This window comes from Arachis hypogaea, chromosome 5 (assembly GCF_003086295.3).
Source record: "Arachis hypogaea cultivar Tifrunner chromosome 5, arahy.Tifrunner.gnm2.J5K5, whole genome shotgun sequence".
NCBI classification, from domain to species: Eukaryota; Viridiplantae; Streptophyta; class Magnoliopsida; order Fabales; family Fabaceae; genus Arachis; species Arachis hypogaea.
This window is the reverse complement of record NC_092040.1, coordinates 101026401-101050765: the sequence shown is the minus strand read 5'-3', so window position 1 is coordinate 101050765 and position 24365 is coordinate 101026401. Positions and strand designations below refer to the sequence as shown.

At 32.8% G+C, this 24365-nt stretch overlaps 1 non-coding gene across 1 annotated transcript; it reads left to right on the top strand.

Annotated features, from left to right (window-relative positions):
* The first annotated feature begins 17239 nt into the window (after positions 1–17239).
* Positions 17240–17435, top strand: LOC112804657 (U2 spliceosomal RNA). Its single transcript, XR_003203269.1, has one exon. It is a non-coding gene; the product is annotated as a U2 spliceosomal RNA (small nuclear RNA).
* Positions 17436–24365: the final 6930 nt, after the last annotated feature.

The window sequence follows — 24365 nt, the reverse complement described above, 5'->3', positions numbered from 1 at the left end:
AAAAAAATGAGGTACCAAATCGGACGGTTTGAAATGTGAAGGAGAAAAAATTTTGAATTTTACGGTGAATTAATAGGACTTTTCAATTAATTTTTTTTCTTTTTTTTTGGTTAGAAAACGGACCCTCCAAATTCTTCTCCCACAATTTCCTGGATCCGAGTTCTTCTTTCTCAACTCCCTGAGTCCGAGTTCCTCTTCCTCTGACACCACAATGAAGTAAAACACCTACTTACTCCATAATGAGGCAACACACCTACCTCACTTCCATATCAAAAATAAAAATCGCTAAATGAACCAAATTCAATATAATAAGTTAATTTTTGGGTAAATTACTATAATAAACCAAATGTTTTTCAAAATTAAAGATGTAGTTTGAGATTATGAGTTAACTAAGGTATCATACAGTGATAGGTATAATATGAATTTCATTAAGAAGTGTTGGTAGAAAATTTACTATAGCCGTGATGAAATTCTTTCAATCAGCTGTTTTACCTAGGGATGCGAATGTTACTTGGGTAAGGGTGGCTTTGGCGCCAAAGTTTGTCGGAGTTAAAGAAATCAAAGACTTTAGGCCAATTAGTATGGTGGGTTGTGTTTATAAGGTTATATCAAATGTCCTAGTTTGGAGGATGCGAAAGATAATGCCAGGGTTGGTAGAAAAAACACAGAATACGTTTGTGCAGGGTAGGAAGATACATGATGGGGCTTTGATTGCATGTGAAACTGTGTAGTGGCTGAAGTTGAGGAAAACGAGCTCGGCAATTAGTAAACTAGACTTCCAAAAGGCTTATGATCAAGTCAAGTGGAGTTTTGTGGATATTGTTTTGCAGAAGATGGGGTTTGGCCGTAGATGAAGGGAGTGGATAAAGGAGTGTGTGTGTTCTGCGTCTATGTCGGTCCTAATAAATGGCTCTCCCTCTAAACCCTTCAAAATTGAAAGGGATCTACAACAAGGAGATCCTCTTTCTCCTTTTCTATTTGTCCTTGCTGTGGATGTTCTACATAGGATGATTAGAGAGGCGGTGTGGAATAGACGCATTACTCCGTTGTTGGTTGAAAGGGATAACATTGAGTTGTCACATTTGCAGTTTGTAGATGATACTATACTTTTTTACCCTTCTGAAGAAGACACGATCAAAAACTATAAGTGGTTGCTGCGCTGCTTTGAGATGATGTCAGGACTGAGTATCAATTTTGACAAGTCCATCTTGATCCCGGTTAATCGTGAGCAAAGTTGGACACGACAGATGTGTCGACTGTTGGGGTGTAAAGAGACATATTTACCTGTTAGATATCTTGGCATTTCTCTGGGGGGAATTCAAGGCTGGTCAAGACCGGAAAACCAGTGATTGATAAGGTAGAGGAAAAGGTAAGTCTATAGAAAGCAAAGTCTTTGAATAAAGCGGGTAAGTTGGTTCTCATTAAATTTGTTCTTAATAGTCTGCCTATTTACTATCTCAGCTTGTACAAAATGCCAAAGACAGACAAAATAATATCCTTACATAGACGCTTTTTATGGAGTAAGGAGGACGGGAGAGACGAGATGTCTCTAGTGAAATGAAAAGTTGTATAGGCCCAAAAAAGCAGGAGGTTTGGGAGTTGGTGACGTGGTAATTCAGAATACAGCGCTTCTGTTCAAGTGGTGGTGGAGATTTTCGAAAAAGAATTGTCCACTTTGGAATAAAATTGTATGTTCCTGTAATAACATGAATCATTCTGAAATGATTTGTGATCAATTTGTACCTACAAGAGGGGGTCCTTGGAAGGATATTTGTCAACTACAAATCAGGGAGTCACAAGTGAGAGAGAAGATGATCAGAGGCTTGGCTATGGAACTAGGAGATGGCAGAATAATCCGCTTCTGGGAGGATAGATGGTTACCTTGTGGTGTTCTGAAAGTTACTTTTCCAAGATTTTTCTCGGTCTCAAATCTTCAAGGATCTGTCATAGGAGATTATGGGTTCTGGGATGGGTTAGGGTAGATTTGGAATTTCTAGTGATGACGAGAGTTATTTCAGTGGGAGATGGAACTAGTAAACCAGTTTCATGCGGTTCTACAATCAGTGAAACTGACAACTAAAAGAGAGGACAGAGTGATATGGAAATTTGATAAAAAAAAATAGGTGTTTATTCTACTAACTCCTTTGTGCATGTATTGTAGGCAGATGTACTTCCGGCGGATATCACAAGTTATAGTTTCACTAGTACTATTTGGAGAGGATTCGTCTCACCAAGGGTTGAGTTGTTTACTTAGTTTGCACTAATTGGTAGGGTTAATATAAGGGCAAGACTGTGTAGATTAGGTGTTATTGACCAGAATGATAACATGTGTATTTTATATCATAAATCTGTTGAAAATGCTTTTCACTTGTTCATTGGTTATGAGCTCACTTGGCATGTGTAGTGTGCTTAGTTGTTCGCTCTTGGAAGGATATGGACTATTTCAGGGACGCTCAAGCAACACTATGAAAGTTAGACGGATATATCAGCAAGAAAGATGAAACGGAAGCGGTGGTTTGTTTGTTTTTTTGCGGTCATCTGAACAATTTGGTTAGAAAGAAATAATAGAATCTTCAAAAATCAAGGTTCAAGTGTGGTGGATATTATTAACATATCCTTTGCAAGTTATGATGAGTGGATTGGTGGTGAATCCTGTGGTTGTTAATGGCAATGCCGGAGATGGCTAGGGATTATTATTCAAGCGTTATGAATTTTTGTTTCTTTTCTTTTGCTCTACCTTGTTGTGTTGAGCTTTTTTACTTAAAAAAATTACTCAAATCTCCCAAAATAAAAAAGGCTACCTGAATGTCCAAGTTGCATTTTTATATAAATCGAGTTGATTAAATTCGATTTATGTAAAATGGTACTAAATCGAATCCATTAAATTCGAATTGCATGCAAACGCAAATTATCTATACACAAAGCTAATGGCTTCGAATTCTATATAAGCACTAAATCGAAACAATGAGAATCAATTTTTATTTGCATGTAAATCGAACCAACTCAATTCGATTTAGACACGTGAGCAGCAGTCCATGGTAAATCGAAGCAGATTTAATGGTTTATGTAAATAGAAACCCACGATTTACAAACAACATCTCCCTCAATAATTTTCAATAAGCATAACTAATAATCATTATATTTAATAAATAATTTTTTAATTTTAAAATATTATAATAAATATAAATATATAACTTTTAAATAAATTTATATATTTATTAATATATAAAATTATATTAAATTTTTTCCTTTTAATTAGAACAAATATATATTTATTAAGGACTCATTCACTCAACATATTCTTTTAGTACTTTTTTTAAATACTCTCAATAATCTTATTATTATTATTATATATGATCAATTTTTTATTTACTTTGTTCAAAAAAATCAATAATTCATACATAATAATCTTATTATTGAGAGTACTTACAAAATACTAAAATATGTTATTTTATATGTTAATTTTAATTGAATAAATAAATATTAATTTTAAAAAAATATCGTAATTAAATATTTTGTTAGTTTATTTTTTTAAGGTATGGAATAAAATATTTTTTTAATTTTTAAATTATTACTGATTGAAGAGTATTGTATTTGAAATTTGAGTAAATATATTTTTTAATAAATTTATTTATATTATACCACAAGAAAATATTTTATTCCATGTAAAACAATGGCATTTTACTCGAATAAAATTATTGAAAGAATTGTTTACTCAAATGCAACAATTGTCATTTGTTTACTTGAGTGTCCTGATTCATGATTATGTAAACCGTGGTAAGTAACCACGTTTTACAATTTAGACATAAACCGTGAAAGGTTGGCACGAGTTATGAGTGAGAAACAATGAAAGTAAACTGCGGTAGGTAACCACGGATTATGCATGAAAAACGTGGGTTGAAACAGTGCTAGGTTACCATGATTTATGAGTAAACTGTGTAATCATAAAATCCTGTTGGTTACCACGGTTTATGCTTGGACTAATATAAATACATAATTCGCGTTAAGCCATGACGGATTTCATATGTGTTAAACCAAAATTTTTGAATCTAGGAGGTTGAGAGAGAATCTAGAAAAGGCTTTGGTGTTTTGAAGCATTTGGATAGTGGAGTCATGGAAGACGAAATTAGCATGTACCAATTAAATGGCATTGCGCACGTGGCTGAAAACATCGATGAAGATGTTAGTTATACTACCTTATTATTATTATTATTATTATTATTATTATTATTGTTGTTGTTGTTGTTGTTATTGTTGTTATTATTAGTATTATTGTTATTATTATTATCAATGTTATTATTATTATTATTATTATTATTAGAGATAATAGAAAATCAGTATGAGAAATAAAAAATGTCGTGTTTCAGTTATGGATAAAGAGTATAAACGTTCAAGTTGTGATTGTATATTAATTTTTTTAAATTATATTTACTGTTATTAATATTGCAAGCATGCTGAGAATTTTTTTATCCACATGTTGCAGTCTACTAGGGTTATTACTTGTGTCAGGAGACAACAGAATATACCTTTACACGAATGGATTATATATACTGTATTGCTGTGTATGTGGATTGACACCTGTGTCATCATTGCTATCCCAATGATATCTACAAGCTCCTGGTCAGAGTCATCGTCTCGCATTACATTCTCTACTCAATCAGGTTCCTCGAACTCTTGAACATCGTGAATCATGCCACCACTTGCTGCGAGACTCCACGATTCTCGAACGGTATAGAAGCAACTGCCTCCGTTCGATCTAAATTAGCCGCAAAAGAAGGGGATGCAACCTGCGGAAACAGTTGGTCTGGCTGTAGGCATCGAACTAGACGCTCCGCCCACGACAGTCGAGCTATGAACCGGAGCTGATGCCCCAGAACCATCGACACCAACCTCCAACTTCGCATATAGCTCGTGTATTCTGACCTCTGGAAAACTCCTAATACAATGAAACAGAACCCAAATATCTTCATCGGCCGCTATCACGAACGTATCATACGTAACACCGGTCGACACAACTGCGATGGGAATCTTGTAGAATAGCTTCTTCACCCACTTGCTCCCAAATACCCCAAGCTTCTGCAAGATGCTGTTCTTTACATCTGACAAAGTGCTTGATGAACTGATAAATACGCTCAACGGTTTTCTGTCAGTGAATTCACACCATATTTTTTGCTTCTTAGAATTTTTCCAGAGCAATGCACTAAGACAAGAAAACTCTCTTCTTCACTTGCCATTATGATAATGCTCCTCTTCAACTGCTTGAATCTTACTCATATATATAGAATTCTTCTCTTCATAAACCGTGGCAGATAATAAGAGTTTTTGCATTTTTACCTATCCCTTCATAAACCGTGGCATATTATAGGGTTTTATGATCAAATTTTTTTCTTCATAAACCGTGGTTACCTACCGCGGTTTATGCTCATTGTTTCTCAGTCGTAAATCGTTCCAACCTCTCACGGTTTATGTCTAAATTATAAACCGTGGTTACCTACCACGGTTTACATAATAATAAATTAGGACACGCTGGTAAGGAAATTGCAATTGTTGCATTTCAGTAAACGTTTCTCTCTTTTATTTTATTCAAGTAAATTGTCCGCAAAATAATTTTAAAAAAATGACTTAAGAGATGTTAGTAGTATAAAAGACTTAGGTAAGTACACTTTTTTGGACAAAGTAAATAAAATATTTAATTACGAGACTTTTTTTAAAATTAATATTTATTTATTAAATTAAAAATAACATATAAAATAACATATTTTAATATTTTTTTAAGTACTCTCAATAATAAGATTATTATATATGAATTGTTGACCATTTTTGGACAAAATAAATAAAAAATTAATCACATAATAATAATAATAATAATAATAATAATAATAATAATAATAATAATATTTAAAAAGAGTACTAAAAGAATATGTTGAGTGACTACGTCATTAATAAATATATAATTTGTTCAATTTTTTTTTTTTGAAACAAAAAGCTCAACACAACAAGGTGGAGTATCAACAAAAATGTACTAAAAAGATAAAATAAACTAATTTCTAATTATTATTGGCAAAAGCCATCAACAACTCAAAAGATCAAATATCACTCCACTCGTTGTAATTCCTAATAAACTATTCCTGCTACACATATTTCTTGATTATTCTTGAAGATTCTGACATTTCTTTTCAACCAAGTACTCCACATGATAACAATAAAACCGAACTCACCAACATTCTATCAATTCGACTGCACGACCCATGAACCACATAAACTTACAGTAATTCAGCTCTATATCCACCAGTTCCATATTACTGTTAACACACTAGTGCCTTTCCTTTCTTCTAACTGCACGACCGCATTGAAGACACCCATGTAGAAAAGAGGAACTTGACATATTTTCGATAAAAAACCTCAACTCTTCCCACCAGCAAGTTTTTCTTCCCTTGTATGCACACCATACACCAAGCAAACCGCACAAATGAAAATTATTATTTGTCAGTTCTCCTTGTATACACAACCATCTCTACTCTTTATAACAATTACTCAACTTAAACATCATATCATCCCACATTATTAATAAACCTTCAAAAATTCCTTCAGATCCCACAAATTTCAAACCCACCGCATCATTATCCCAAAATTACACTACATCAAACTTAGTAATCACTTTCTTCTTTGTCTCTATCAATCTTAACATATTTACATTATTTTAAGCTTAAATTTTTTACCATTTTCATTTTTCAACACCCCCTAAATCCCTCATATTCCACTAACTAAAATTATTTAAAAACTTTATTATGCACCAAAGGATTCTGATTGTTTAAGATCTCATAGATTCCGCACTCACCATAACTGTCGGATACACCAAAGGATTATGTTTTCAAAAAATCCTCATGCCACTCATCCAAATCTTCAACAGCAAATACCTTTCTATCCTTGTCATGCTCTCCCTCCAGTAGCCCTTGTGGCAACATTACCACCGCATCCCATTCCAACTTTAACGGTTCCCTCTGAGCTTCTAATTCTTCACTTATATGGTGTTTCAAGACAATTATCCCTTTCTCGTCAATATCTTTTTCTTTAATTTTTTTTTGTTTTGCATCACGAGACACTCTGGCATGTGATTTTTTTTCGGACATCAATCCTCCTATACTTAGCCTCACCCATAAATGATTTTTTCCTAGACATCAATTCTCCTATACTTAGTTTCACCCATAAAGATATCTTTATTCCTTAATCGCATTCCATTCATCTTCTTGATGGCCTTTAATGCCCCCTCCTTTTATAGTATATCTGATAAAAGCAAACAGATGGATCCGACTATACTTCTCCTTACGTGCCAAATAGATCTCATTTATCCTTCTGTCCACTTGAACATATGAAACAATTCATTCTTTGAAACATTGCCTGTTAAATTATCCACAAAAATCGTGAATGATTCACTCTCCAATCGGAGATACGCTTTTCAATTCCAAATCTGTAAATCTTTCTCAACATGGGACTGTCTGACTTTATCCCACCTTACATTAGTCATAATTTATTCTAAATAAAATAAAAAAATTTAATATAACTTTATATATTAATAATATATAAATTTATTTAAAAGTTATATTTATATTTATTATAATATTTTAAAATCAAAAAATTATTTATTAAATATAATTATTATTAGTTATGCTTATTGAAAATAGGACTGGCAATGGGTAGGGTAGGGTAGGATTTTGGACCCTACCTTAACCCTACTCACGAGTTAAAATTTTTATTAAAATTCTACCTTATCCTACCTGCGGGTTGAGAATCTCTCAACCCTAATTCTACCCGCACCCTAAAGTTTTAAATCCTACCCTACCCTACTTTACGCGCGCAGAAATATCAAAATTTTTTAAAGTAAATATAAAATTCAATCATTTTGAATCTTATACATATTAATAAAATAAAAAATAAAAAGCTAATGCTCTAAATTACTAAATTAACTAATTAGTTTAGTGGTTGTTCATTTATTGTAAGTCGTTACATGAGATATTCAAGTAGTCTTTTTCGTTTTAGAAGATTTGGTAATTTTGGAAGCCAATTGGTTTATTATAATAATTTACCGTTAATTTTTTGTTTTGTATAATAATAATAATAATAATAATAGTTTTTTATATTTATAATCTTAATTAATCAATTAATTTTTATACGTCTAATTAGTGGATTTATAGTAACAATAATTTCTTTAAAATAATTTTATCCTCAAAATTAATAAAAAAATAAATAAATAATTAAATCTTTAATTATATTTATCAAAAAATAATTATTCAAATCGATCATTAAAATTTTTAAAATCGAATGCTATAATTTCTTAGTTTTAAAATACACAAAAAATTTTAAATATTTATTTTTATTGGACAATATAGAATATGATACCTACAAATTAAATTAAATTAAACTAGTATCTTGCATAGTCAAAAATAAATACGGGTTCATTTGTTTTAATTTTTTTTTGAAAAATAGTGCCTTTTCAAAATTAATTTATAATTTATTTTGAAATTACATAAAAAAAATTTGTATATATAAATAATCAAATTCGAGATAAATAGAACAAAAGTTTTGAGAAATTAAAATTTATTATTTTAAAAATAATTATATATAAAATTCTAAAAAGATTATTTTAGAATTTTAAAAATTTTTCAGAGACTATTTTGTACTTCATCATAAATACTAATTTGTCTAACTTGTATATATGGAACCTTAACTACACGTGTGCGAGTTAACATTCCATATCAATAATCAGTACTAGTGACTAACGGAAAGAAATATATTGTCTACCAGAAGTAAATGTTAAAAATTATTTTATATATTTTTAAATTTAAAGGACATAATGTCCAATTTTAAAAATTTTAAAAACTAATTTAAATAATTACCTTTATTAAATTTTTAGAATATAAATGAGACTACTAAGTAATCTATTCTAAAACATTTTTTTACTAAAATCCCATTGATAAGGTTTTTTTGTGATAGGCAAGGCCTGGAGACTCGACTCGACCCGACCCAGGAATAGACTCAGGATCACCCACAAAATTCAAACAAAAAAGCAAAAACCAACTCCCTCCCAAAAATCCCAACCACGCCTAATCATATTCATCGCGTACGAAGAACTTCTACCCATACCACTTGCTGTAGCTGCCATTCCGGCGAGGACAAAGACGCTAAGGGTCGCCGGAGTTGATGCCAGCCTTCATGACCGCTTTGATGGTGACTTGTCTCATATGATTCTCCTCAAACGATCTTCTACCAGGAAAGGGGAGCGGCTGACTGACGCTTCTGAGCACTCCTTTCCGTTGTCGGCGACCAATCCTGGCCTTCCCTAGGTGCTAACCAATCCTTCTGAATTTTGACTATATTAAAAATAATTTATAAATAAGTTTTGAAATAACGATAATATGAAATCTACCATTAAAAAAAAATTGAAATCAATGATAATACCGAATCTAAGGTAACTCTCGCATATGCAAAATGTAATTCTTTCATATACGAAATGTAATTATATATCATAATTTGAGTGCAAATGTGCAGCTTTATTATTTAGGGTCCTTAGACCATCTCCAGTAGGGAACTCATCCCAGTTCTTGTTTATGGCCCATCTGTCATAAAAAGTAACTCCACATCAGCTTTTGCGTCATAAACAGTAAATAGGAACTCAAAACATCTCTTTCTTCTCCATTAGGAGGAACTAACTTTAGTCCCTATTATGGTCACACTTAATTAATTAATTAAAATACTTGAAATTAATGTAATTAATTTTTTTCAATAATGTAATTTAAATTTATAAATTTAAAAATAATTCACTATTAAAATATATTAATATTAAATAAATTCATATATAATAATAATACACAATATATAATTCGGGGTTATACTAATTTGTAAAATTACTTAATACAAAGAAAAACATAATTAAGCTTTATAGTTGACGACAAACATTGTGAAATTGCCATATGTGTTCAATCAAGTCATCTTTCAATTGTCTATGCTGCTGCCTATTTCAAAGTTGGCATTTCTTTGGAGAAATTGATGGTATGGTACGAAATCTTCTTCTCGCAGCTGAGGTTGTGATAAGCCATTTTCGACATCATCGTACTCTAAGCCCTGAGCAAAATTTCCTGCATAAGTGTCTCTTTCATCCTCAACAATCATATTATGCAATATAATACAAGCTCTCATTATTTTGGCAAGCTTCTTCTTTTTCCAAAAACGAGCTGGACCACGTATAATTGCAAAGCGTGCTTGCAACACTCCGAATGCTCGCTCCACATCTTTTCTTTGTCCTTCTTGGTATTGTGCAAATAACTTGCGTTTCTCTCCTTGTGGCTTTGAGATTGATTTGACAAATGTGGCCCATTCAGGATAAATACCATCTGTTAAATAGTATCCCATAGTATAATTATTACCATTAATAGTGCAATTTACCTTCGGAGCACGGTCGTTTAGAATATCATCAAACACTGGAGAACGATCTAACACATTGATATCGTTATTTGAACCAGAAACTCTAAAGAACGTATGTCATATCCAAAGGTCTAAAGATGCTACAACCTCAAGTACTATGGTTGCAACCCCACGATAACCACTCATGTAGATACCTTTCCACACCTTTGGACAATTTTTCCATTGCCAATGCATGCAGTCAATGCTACCCAACATGCCAGGGAAGCCACGAACCTCTGCCATTTGTAGCAAGCGTTGTACGTCATTTGGTTTGGATTTTCGCAAGTATTCATCATCGAACACCAAAATGACACCTTCAACAAATTTTTCCAAGCATTCAATTGTAGTGCTCTCGCCTATGCGCACATAATCATCAACAGTATCAGCTCCTACGCCATATGCTAACATGCGTATCGCAGCGGTACATTTCTGGAGTGATGACAAGCCTCTTCTTTCAGTTGCATCAACCCTTTGTTGGAAATACGGATAGATGTTTGAGAGAGCGTCTACTATCCGAAGGAATACATGTCTTCTCATTCGAAATCTCCGTCGAAAAATGTCAGCATTATACACTGGTTCATCTGCAAAGTAATCTTGAAAAGGCGATCATGTCCTGCTTCTCGATCTGTGTTGATCCATCTACGAGTAATTGTGATAGAGCTTCTATCAATATCTTCTTCTTCTGAATCTTGGAGTAAACACTCATCGATCCAATTATCTATGACTGTGTTATCTTGCCGTCTTCTTTTGTCATACAAAGCCTCATTAAACATATCATCAAAATTTCTAGCCATATTTAGAAATGTAATTTTTAGTTCTCTTTTGAGGTGAGAAACAAGAATTGAAGTGGAGTTGCAGAGTCATGGATAGTTGATATTTATAAGTGTGTTTGCAATAAGTACCTTAACGGCTAGTTTTGCAACGGTCACTTTCATGAATAATAAAGGCACAATAATATTGACTAGTTTAAAAACTTACATCAGAAATAAATAAAACAAACTACATCATAAACCAGTAATACGCAATAAAAATAAGAACATACTACATAACTCTACGAATACAAGGAACCATTAAGTAAATCACTTGGCGATTATTTTCTCACATGCAATCTCATGAAGAGCTCGTCGTTTTTCACTCATTGTAGACGTGTCAGCATTAAGTATTTGCATATCCATTTCCCTTTCCCTTTCCTTGGCCATCCTTTCCATTTCCCTTTCTTTTGCTTTTATCTCCATTTCTTTAATATACCTCTGAGTTTGTAATTCTTTTTCTTTCATTGCTGCTTGAACTTGTAATTCTTGTTCTTTCATTGCCGCTTGAATTTGTAACTCCTTCTCTTTGATTGGCATAATCTTTGCTCTATGTTCCTTCTCCTCTTCTCTTTCTTTTTCCCTATCCATTAGTTCCTTTTCTCTAACATTCTTAATATCTTCCATGAGAGATAATTTTTTGACAACCAATGATTTTCTTTCCCTAAAATCTTTAGACCTCTGTGCTTTTCCCTTACCTTTTTGCTTGCTCTTCTTTGATCGTTGTGGGCGAACGGGAGAGTCCACATCGGGTTCATCAGCCAACGGTGTTTCTGAGTTTGATGAGGATGAGTATGCTCCAGTTGCACTAACATTGGTTCTCTTTGAGCCGCCACTCTGTGTAGGTAGTTGGCTTCTCCATTTTTGCTCCAACCAAAGCATGTTTCAATGCCTCTCAAAAGTGAACTTTTGACCATAATTTGTGGAATAAAGTTTATAAGCCAACTCCTTTATATCATCAGCGTTCGAACCACTCCTTATGTTTCGACTAGCTTGATCGTAGCAACCAGCAAATTGTGCAACAGTTTTGTTGATCTTATACCATCGCTTCTTACATGCAACTACCCCCCTTATTATGTCGGAGCAAAATTCTACACAGTAGCTATGAATTCGACTCCAAAATGTTTCCTCCTTTTGATCGGTACTAACTACAGGGTTAGTTGAAACATTTAACCATCCACTGATCAGCATCTCATCCTCTTTCCAATGCCAGTGTTGAATACTATCTTGCCTCCGATCTTCAATATCATCATCATTAAGGTCGATAGCATCTAATCCACGAGGGTTGGCAAAATCTGAATATTGCAAATTTGGATTAGATTGTATAGGAGTCTGAGAGGATGGGTTAGAAGAGCCACCAACACCAGATGAGTTATGTCTTGATGCACTGAATTGAGTTGGAAACGGCAAGGAAGTTAGAGTAACATTTCCGATAGAGGGGTTAAATATGGACGAAAATGGAAAATGGGGTGTTTGTGAATTTTGATTTTGCGGTTGGAATATAGGAAACTGATTATTATAAGGAGCTTAAAAATTGAAATTAGAAAGATTTTGTGGATTTGGATTTTGAAATGAATTTGGTAGTGTGAAGTTTTGATTTGGAACTTGAGAGTTTGAGGTTTGAGATTGTTGGGATTTTGAATTTGAGGAAAGTTTTGTAAGTAATTGAAGAAAAAGTTGAGTTGGTTTGGATCCATTTTTTCGAACAAAAAATAATAGTAGCAGAACTTTGATTTCGTAAACTTGGAAGAAGATAAAGAAGAGTAGTAGATAGTGTGAGAATAGAAGTGTATCTAAGTGGTATATATAGAGTAACAAAATATTAATTTATTAATAATAACGATAACATAATAACGGCTAGTTTCTAACGGCTAATTTTACAACGGCTAGTTTTACAACGGCTAATTTAATATAATAATATAAATATAAATAATATTTAATATTAATTATGATATAAATAATTAATATAAATTATTAATTAAATAAAATTTTAATTATTTAATCTAATTAATTATTATTTAAATAACTAATAAAATTATAATTATATAAAATTATAATTATTTAATTTAATTAATTATTATAATTATTATTAAATTGAATATTATTTAATTATTTAATATAATTATTTATTATAATTTAATTATTTAATATAATTATTTATTTAATTATAATTTCATATATATTTATTTAAAAGGTAACTTGCCATGTGACAAGTTATCATTGGTTGTCCTTGAGTCTTTCTGAGTATGGACTCTTTTACCTTGAACTCCGTGAGAGAACTTGTTTCTCTTTTTCTCCAACAGTAAATTTCTCAAAGTATTAGAAAAAAGTTGAATTGAGATAAGCCATTAGAGGTGCTCTTATATTATACAGATGTAAATTTATATAGATTTACAAAAAATTTATTTTAACCATATTTTTTTTTGACATATGTCCATCTTTTGTCTTGTAAATGAAAAGTTGGCTCATGGCTTAGCTTTGAAGTCTGAAAATGAAACAAGCCTATTTATTTAAAAATTTGTGTATGGTTCACCTACAAATGCATTGAATTTTATACAAGTGTCTCAATAATTAATAGCATTGTTTATTTTATTTTGTTAATCCAAATAATCCAATAAATTTTTTCTTAGTATTTTATAATAATTTTGATCTCACATTTAAATATACATTTGACATTTTTTTACAGGCATATTAATAAATTCAAAATTTATAATGTTAGAATAAATAAAATTATGATATAACATAATATTTATTATTATAAATACTGATTTGGTAAAAATTATTTTAAATTATAATTTATATTATAGAAAATATTGGAATACATTAAACTATAGATTTTACATTTATAAATCTAAATGAATATAGTAAAAAAAATTAAAAAATATTAGTGAATAAATTACTTTTATAATCAAATTCAACAAGGTTTTTTTTTCACTTTTTTTATGTGTCTACTCCTTATTAAATTTCATATGATAAATTGATAGAAGGAGATAATGTGTCCATTGTTTATTATCATAGAGAATCAAATTAGTACTTTATTTTTTAAGGACTAATTAATTCGAAGTTGAAAACCTCAAGGGCCTAATTGTCACTTTATTCAACCTTTTACTATTTTTTATTTATGTAGGACTGGTTCTACTGATTCAATCAGTAATTTATCGGTTGAACTAATAAATTAATGAACCAATAACTTAACCGGTTCAGTTCTGACAACTATGACTTCAACAACTCTTAAGGTGTTGTATTTTCCTATTTTTGACGGCTTCGCTCAAACCACAAAGAAGGAATAGAGTGAAACAGTGAAGGTCAGGTGACGCATGTAATATCATAATATTCAAATCCTTATACTCGAGTCATAAGTCAAAGATATTCGGTGGTACGACTCTGAGATGGATTATAATACATAATTATAGTTAAAATTGAAAGGAAGTATTAAATGAGAAACCTGAAATTGATAGGTATCATAAATAATTAGCCATTAGTCGCGATCCGCGAAATTTAGGCCGGTTAGGGTACAGTATAAAGGTAGATGACAACAGTACCTCCTAATCTCTCCTAAAAGAAACATAAGAGCCTCTATAGGTAAGTTCAAAAGAGTTTAATACATAATATAAGCTTTTCAAAATAAAGGTGAAGAGATTATAAGCAAAATATAAAGTAGAAAATATAAAGATCTTCGCCGTCTCTCAGATGAACCACAGCTCACTTCTGAGCACCTGAACCTGTATCTGAAAAACAAAAAATATATACGGAATGAGAACCCCGACCCATGGGTTACCAGTACGGTAAAAATGCCAAATAAATACAATGCATTGTAATAAAAACTCACTAAGCATCCTAGACTTCCTTTCACTAAACATCCACCCTATGTTCTCACTAATCCATAAATAGGCAACTGTCGTAAGGAAATGCTAAAGCTAATTCATCTTCCTCATGCTTCTCAACTTCCCAACTCTCCAAGAATCATAATTAGAATCATAAACAAAACCATCACCAGTTATTCTGTTTCAACCATTCTATATCATTACTTCATATCCTCATCTGGAGCAAGTGAAATCACTTCATTGCGTCTACTTAGGGAGTTCAAATTATCTCATTCAATAATATTAACAAAATATGATATTAAATTATAATATTATCTTTAAATTTGTTATAATTTTTTATACTTTTTCTAGTATATTTTTTATATTATGTAATATTTTTTTAGTATTCTATTTTAATATGCTATAATTTTTTACTATTATAATAAAAATTAATATTTATTTATTTATTAACTTAAAAATAACATATAAAAATTGATAAGTTAAGTACTCTTTTTTATAATAAAAATTAATATTTATATAAGTTAATTTCACATTAAATTTAATAGTCAAAATTCGATTTATAAATAGAATTCAATTTGCTAGTAAATCGAATTGGACTTTATCGATTTATTATGGACGATCAAATTCAATAATTCGAAGCAACCTAATTCGAATTACTAGTTGCCACAAACCATGTATAAATCGAATCATACTCATTCGATTTATTACTACGGACATCATGTATGTATAAATTGAACGAGGCCAATTCAATTTATACAAAAAAAATAATATTTCCATGTAATTCGAAACTTACCAATTTGATTTATTACTATATTGCGTAAATGGAATTTAACCAATTCGATTTATATAGAAATATGATTTTGAGATCAACCTAACATTTTTTTATTTAGGTAAATCACCTAATATTAGAATAGCTTTGGTTTATTTATATCTTTTGCCCTAATTTATATCATACTATTTTTTATTCAAAATTATGTCTTTGACTAATATTTTATAAAGTAGTGTTAACAGTTTACTAACTTAAAATATAAATAAAAACAATTCACTTTTTGTAACTATTAGAATGTATATATATTGTATTAATTTTTTTATCTAAATTATTTAATTTTGTTATTAATAAAGTTCTAAATCATCTTATTCTCATTTTTATGCTCGAGATTTTATGAATTGAAAAATTTAAGATAGAACATCGATAAATAATGACAATGAAAAGAAGTTTTTCCAAAAATATATTTTACTATGAGGAGCGGAAAGTAATATATGCACAAATCCAAAGCAGTAATGCACACTGATGCTAGCATCATTAGTGATTTATTATATCCAGTTCGAAATTCTCCGAAAAAAAATTACCAAACGGAGCCTTCCACCGTTCCAGCTTCAGCAGTTCGGCTCCGTGATGGCTTCCGTACACACCCTTCTGCACAGACCTTCAAACTGCTCCTAGCCGCATCTCTTATGGACACATGTCACTTTTGGCTTCTTCCAATCCAAACATCTATAAATCTTTATAGAATGGAATCTGTACATTATAATTTTCCTATTATTTAACTTTGTAAGCATAATTTAATTTGTTTTAGTGACCAATTTATTTTTGAAAATGAATATATATTTATGTTGTCCAGGAAAGTACACTTCTTGTTATAATTTTGTTTGCTCAATCCATATATAGGGAGTTTATTCGTGAAACTTTACTCACATTTCATTTCGGTAAACATGAAGGAAAAGTTTCGTTTAGTTTAGTTTACCCTTTCGCCTCCCATTATGACCAAAACATAAGAAAAAAGTAACTGCAGCACGTTTAAGAGCCACGGGGTCTATAAATATTAATTTAGTGTTCTTGGATATAAAGTTCTATCACTTCTATCTTCATGGATAATTTCTTCTTCCTCAGATCGATCAATGCTTCATAATGAGGTGTTTTTAGTTACAAGTGCCTTACCAAATATCTTGATTTTCTTCATTGCATAAATTTCAGATCCAAAAGAATGAACGATGTTGTAGATTCTTCTTCGGTTCACACATATGTATGTCTATATGAATGAAATAAGCTTTGAAGTTAGTTTAATGATAGAGTTTCACATCGATGGGTCAAGGAAGCAGTGTTGCGCAAACCGAATATAAAAGGCTAAGTAAGCAACGATAATAAGCATACCTTTCTCGGCCTTTTGGCTAAGATCAAGTGTAGTATCTGTTCTTATCAGTTTAATATCTGATATGTGGGCCATTGGTCCACACGATATTAAATTTATTTTTTGAGGGGGATGAGCCATTTCAGTAGCTTGCTACTGGGCCTGTCAAGCGTCGCCCAAGCCTTACACTGTTGCATGGGCCTGGTGCACCCCACCAAAGAGTCTAAAATTTTTCCGATATTGTTAATTAATTATTTAATTAAATGATTTAGCACTTTTAAGGGCGCACCCCACCAAAGAAAGTCTAAAATTTTTCCGTTATTGTTTATATTTGTAAATAAAATATTTAAACTATTTATTAAAAGGATTTTATTTATTAAAAGAATTTTAATGTATGCGTGTATAGTTTATACATATTTTAAAGAAATAATATCTAGGGTAATTTATCATAACAAATAAAGTAGTTTTTAATATTATCAATATACATAATACAGCTAGAATTAGAATTGACATGTGTGAATCGTGAAAACATAGCTGTATTAGAATTGACATGTGTGAATGGTGAAAACATAAAATAATTAGGATGCCAAACCAACTGTCATACGGGCTGTTAGCAGGTTCATTCAGATCTACATAAAACTATTCAGATCTACATAAAACTATGGCTGGGGCTGGTACTCCTGAGGGTCAGAAGTCGGAATAGAATTGTGATGCCGACCTAATCGTCCATATCCATCGTGAAAGTCGGGCCCGCCAGGTCATCATACATCTTTCCATGGATCTCATGATATATTTGGGAGCTCGAAATATGTGTAAAAAGAACCTCCTGGGATCCCGTCCCTACCTGCTCAGTGGGTGGGTCTATCACCAGGACCACCAGATGCAACCCCTAATGCACCACCCCAACGCTGAGGACGGCCACGCCGGACACGGTGATCGGCATGTCCTACTCTGTCGCCACCAGCTATGTCATCTTGAATCATCTCATCCAGCTATTGCCATTTCTGGTCTGTAGCCCGGATACCAATGCGTCGTCGCCTCTCCACGTGCCTGTTATTCGGCACGTCCGGCATCGGAACCCTAGAAGGCGCCTGTGACGAACCTCTTTGAACAACATCCTAACTGATCTCCTCCGTCCTAGGATCGGCAATCAAGGAATTCGACGACAGAAACCTATGGGCCACTCTGTACCACCATCTCAGAAAGTCTGCCGACGGCCTGGGATCAGGCACCTGGAGGATACTCAGAACAGAATCAACCCTGTTCTGCCAACTAAGGTACCATACCTGATAGTAGCTCGGAAACCATCTGTCCCCACGCCTCCCATCCTTGGCATGGAGTCAGTCTATATTCGAAGTCAGCTCAGGCTCGTACTGAATGCCACCCAACTGTGGCAGCACCCTATCCACCTGGTGCCACTCAATGACGACAAAGTATATCAAGCAAGTACATGTGCGCTATAACTTGAGCGGTCCAACGAAAGGCGACACTGGATAACTCTCTCCTCCTTGCGGTCAGATGTCGATAAGTAGGTAACCCACCTGAACAAATACAATGTTATACACATGTATAAATTGCTAATGACCTAGTTAACAGGTAGAACTATAATAAAAAAAAGTTACAGTTCAAGTCTAACTGTGCAGATATGTACACCTAGAAGTCAATGGGAAGGAATAGGTGTCGAATCCCTGCGGCCCGAGGCTAGAAAACCGCCAGAAAATTCATGACTGCAGTAGCTACAGGAGGCTTGCCAAGTTTGTCACATTTCTGTTGGCTACCCGACACATGCAACGATATAGCCAAGCCAACGCTGCCGACCCCCAACTATAACTATCCATATCATCAAGCCTCGCTACAAAGGGCAACCACATATATGAACCCGATTTCCACTCTTGTCACCGAACAACTGAGTGGAAAGTAGCATTCTAGTATAAGCCTGTGCATATATGCGTACGGTCTCCTCTGTAGCATCATCCGCTAGCACCCTGAACCTCTCAATTCTCCTGAAACCAGGTGAAGTGGACTGTATACTGCTTTACCTTATTCTATGGTTGAAGCTCACCAAACAGTTCCTGAAATCACTCCCACGCAGGTTTGCCTTCTTTCATAAGCTTCTCAAAATCTGTAAAGCACTTGGATACACGTAAACCATCCACGGGCAGTCCCAGCTGGTATGCTACATCTTGTAGCGTGATAGTGCACTCTCCGAAAGGCATATGAAAGGTATGCATCTCAAGACGCCACCTCTCAATGAAAGCACTGACTAAGGGCTCGTCCAACCAGAACCACCTCGCGTTGAGCCTTGTCAGGTGGTACAAACCAGCCATCTCCAGATAGGGTATGATCCTGTCATACAGAGGCATGTTCTGCTGCCTCTGGACACTATAAATATACCTAGTCGGTTGGAGCATGTGACAGAAGAAACCAAACAAATAAAAAATTCAACACTAATTTAAAGTAATCTAACACAAAAAATACAATATTAAAGTTTAAATAGGTAACATACAATTTCTATTTTCTAATCACAAAATTCGATAAAACCTACGTAAATGATTCAAGACTTTAATTTAAATTAATTAAATACTAAATTTTATGATTTCAAAATAATAATTTAAATCTAAATTTAAATATCTAAATCACAAGCCTTGAAAAAATATTATACAAAATAACATTAACTAAAAATAACCAAACTAACCTCTTCGTTTATGCTGCCAGCAATGTACGCAACGCTGTTGAGCCTGTAAAGACTGAGTTCCTCCGCCATAATCCCGGCACGAACAAGCTCAACCAACCCACACTTTTCTCTCTTTCTCTCTCTAGAAAATCTCTCCTTCTCTCTCTAAAAATCTAGAAACAACCACAAATATATAATCCGGGATACACTGAAGCGTATTTATACTAACGCATAAAACGTTGGACCCATGTCGCGGTTTATGCACACTACTCATTCACACATAAACCGCGACAATCCTATCACGGATTATGTTAATTTTGGCCTAGAACGTAAACCACGACACTCCTGTAGCGGTTTACGTGTATTTGTCAACCGTGGGTCCCCTGTCGCGATTTACATAGTTTGTGAAAAAAAGACATTTTGGTATCCGTTTTGCAAATTGTGTATATTGGTAATATTGGAAGCCACTTTATTTATTATGGTAAATTATCCTAATTTTTATATTTAATTTTATAAATTAAATGATAATTTTGTTGATATAGTTTTTTAATTATTTTTTTAAATTATATATTGTATAAATATAATTGACTATTTTATATTATTTTAAAAAAATTAAATTTAAATTCTTATGTTATTTGAGAGAGTTATATTTTATATTAAATTTTTAATATTAAAAATTTTGATAATGAATTTTTAGAGGCTAATGAATTAAAAGATGATTTTTAATGAATTTTTTTAAATTGTTTATTATTCTGTTTTAAATTCAAGATCAAAATATGATTTTTGAATTTTTAGAAATTGTTTGTTGTTCCGTTTTAAATTTCTTAGATTTTTTAAAATTTGAACTGAATTAATTTTTTTTTGATATTTTATTTGAGTCCAAATACGAATATTATTTTATTAATATTTATGTTTTAAAGTTAATATAGAATAAATAAATAATCAAGGGCAATATAGAATAAATAAATAATCAAGGACAATTTACTTAAATAAAATATTTGTTAGAGAAGAATATTACTCAAAATTTCTAAATGTCAAATACCGAAATGCAATTTTCCATATTATTACCAGTAGCGGTTTAGAGGAGTACGTATAAACCGCTACTAGCAGTCGCAGTTTACGTGAAAGATGGCAATATATAAAAATCGCTAGAGACAGTGACGGTTTATATGTTGTGATGTGTGAACGTAAACCGCTAGAGGTAGTAACGATTTACGTTGAATGTGTATAAAAATCGTAGAAGCCAGTCGCAAATTCCTCATTTGGTGTGGAGTTAGAATTTCGTTAGAGAGAGAAAATTCTAGAGAGAGGGATGAGTACTTTGAGAGCGGATTCAGATTTTCTCAGCGTTGACCTTCAATTGGACATCATGGCAGACAAACAAAACTTGTACCAATTGAATGGTGTTGTCCATATTGCCAATACCATTGTCGGCGAGGTTAGCTTTATTTTATTTTTCTGAGTAATAGAATTTGTTAAATAGAATATTGTATGGAGGGTATACTAGAATTTATAATTTAACCTTTATAATTGAGTATTAGACTTTGGAATTTAGGATGTAGAATGTAGCAGGAGTGTACATCCAAAAATCAAAATATCGTTAATCAGTTAAAATATCATAATCACATTTTGGTTAACTAACTCAACAAAACAAATTTAAAATTGTATCCGTATTTTTCAAGATTGGTTAACCAAAATCAAATTTTAAAAAATCGTGTTTTTCAAATTTTGATTTTAAATATTCGATTTTTAAAAAAGGCTTTTTTTAAGAAACTGATTTTTTGGTCTAGAAATCGGTTTTTGTCCAAAAGGGGTTTATTTTTTATAACAGATTAAAAATCGATTTTTAAATTTTATCACCGATTGATAAGTAGTTTTTAAATTTAATAATTTGATTTTTTTAATTAAATAATAATTTAATTGTTTAATTGTTTCATTGTTTAGTTATGGTATTATTTATTTATTTGGTGTAATTAGTTAGAGTTTTTCCGTGTATCAAGTAGAATTTAATTGTTTTGTGTATATCTTTTCTGCATGGTGCAGCCAAGTAGATGTATCTATAGCATTCGGCGGCAACAAAATATGTCTATGCTTGAACGGATCATACCTTATTTAGAGAGGGCTGGTTTGTACCACTTGGCCAAACTAAACAGTTGTTAGTTCTGGTTGGATGAGCCTATAGTCATTGCGTTCATTGAGAGGTGGCGTCCCAAGACGCACACTTTTCACATGCCTTTTGAAGTGTGCACGGTGATGCTGCAAGATGTGGCATTTCAGCTTAGGTTGTTTGTCGATGGGAAGGTCGTGAGTGGGTGCCTGGTAGAGTTTGAAAAATTCATGGAGGATGGTTGACTAGCTTGGGAATGGTGTCAGGAGTTATTCGCCAAAAGACTCCTTCCAATCGCCGTAGATCTGTGCTACTCAAGGTTATGAAAATCGAACCGGTCATCGAACCGCTCTAGCTACTGGTTCACTGGTTCATAGGTTTAACCGATTTGAGCATGGTTGAATCGAAAAAAGCATTTTATAATAAATAATAAATAAAATATAAATAAATACATTAAAATATAATTATAATTTAATATAAATATACAATGCACAAGTTAAAGATAGAGAATATTGTCTTAATGTAGCTGAGTCAAAAAGTAAAACAAAAAATGATAGTATTGCACAACAAACACAACAGGACCTAAAACAAAAACAGAACACTTGAAACAAAAAAAATCCAACACAGAGGAGGGGCAGCAAGTCGGCGGAGATCGAGCAGGGACGGTGCAACCAAACAATGAACAAAGCTAAAAAAACTTTGAATCAGTAACATAGTTAATGCAAATTCAAGAAACTTTAATAAAATTTAACTATACAAACAGACAATAAAGCAGTAATAGAGTTATAAATCTAAAATTTATCATCAAATATAATCAGTGAACAAAGCCAATCAATCAAGCATTGATTGGGCATTCAAAAAAAAGAGAGAATAAAAAGAACATCTAAATCACAGCAACAACATAACAACACCAGTAGAAACATTTAAAAAGAAAGCAACCAAAAAGAATATCTAAAAATCACTAAGGTTGAAAACAATAATTTGATCTCAACGAATTAAAAGTTTAGCTTTCAGGAAAGTGAAGAATACCCAAATCAAAGAACCTTCAATCATAGTTTAAACCAAAATTCACAATCTTCTCAAATTGAAGCAGCAAGCAACTTGAAAATCAAAGAACCAAAAAATAATTTTCAAATAAAAAATTCAGATCACCAATACTAACCAGAAATAAAATCAAATTCCAAGACAAAGAAATATAGAAGCCTAGAACAGAGCAGAGCAGATCCTGAGCAAGAGGGAGAACATCGCTGATCAGTGAAACAAAGCTGGTACCGGCGATGATAACAAGTGAAGTTACAACAACACAGTTCACAGCTTAACTAACAATAATTATTCATCCATACCGAAATATTACTAGCAATCCAATAACAATACAATTCAATAGAATTATTCCATTGAAACAGGCAAACGGGCAATAACAATCCATTCCAATAGCAATACAATCCAATCCAATAACAATACAAAGTTCACAGTTCTGAATCAGTAACTTAGTTCAGTTGAAACAAGCAAACAATTATTCAATCAATTATTCAATCACTATATCACTATATCAGTTCAGACTTCACAGTTCACAAAAAAATTATTATTCAATCACTATATCACCATATCAGTTCATAGTTGAATGACTTGAATCAGAGTTTATAGAGCTTCACTATATTAGTAAATCATAAATTTAGAGTTCACAGAGCTTCACTATATCAGAGTTCAATCATAAATTCATAGTTAATAAAAAATTACCTAGAGAACATGCAAGAGACTGTGGTTGCAGAGAGGGACAGAGACACCAAGAGACAGAAACAGAGACACCAAGTGACTAAGGGAGACAAAGACACCGAGAGACACCGAGGGAGACAAAGCATGCAAAAGTGGTGGAGCAGACGGTGGCTTCAAAGGTTACGATGACTGCTGCGCGATGGAGGCTTCGAAGGTTGCGCGACAGAGGCTTCAAAGGTTGAGCTGGCTATTGTGCGATGGAGGGGAACGAGGTGCTAGCTGTTCGAAGGAACGACAACGGCAGAGGCACGAGATGGTGGCTGGACGGAGGTGAGCTCGATGAGATTGAGAGGATTAAGAAGCCATCCCTGGACTAAGTGTGTGTGAGAGACTGAGAGGAGCTCAATTAGGGCTTGGCTTGAACGATAGAGTAAGAGCTAGGGATTGCTGGTGAGTGAAACAGCGACGTTTAGTTCCCTTTTCAAAAAATCGAACGGGTCACGGTTCGGTTCGACCGATTGATTCCCGACCGGTTCACTAGTTTGATGGCGGTTTCTGAAATCTGTAGTTTTGTCTTTTGTCCGAACCGCTTTTCTCAACGGTTCACGATTTGACCGGTTTGACTGGCCGGTCCGAACTAATTTTCAGAAC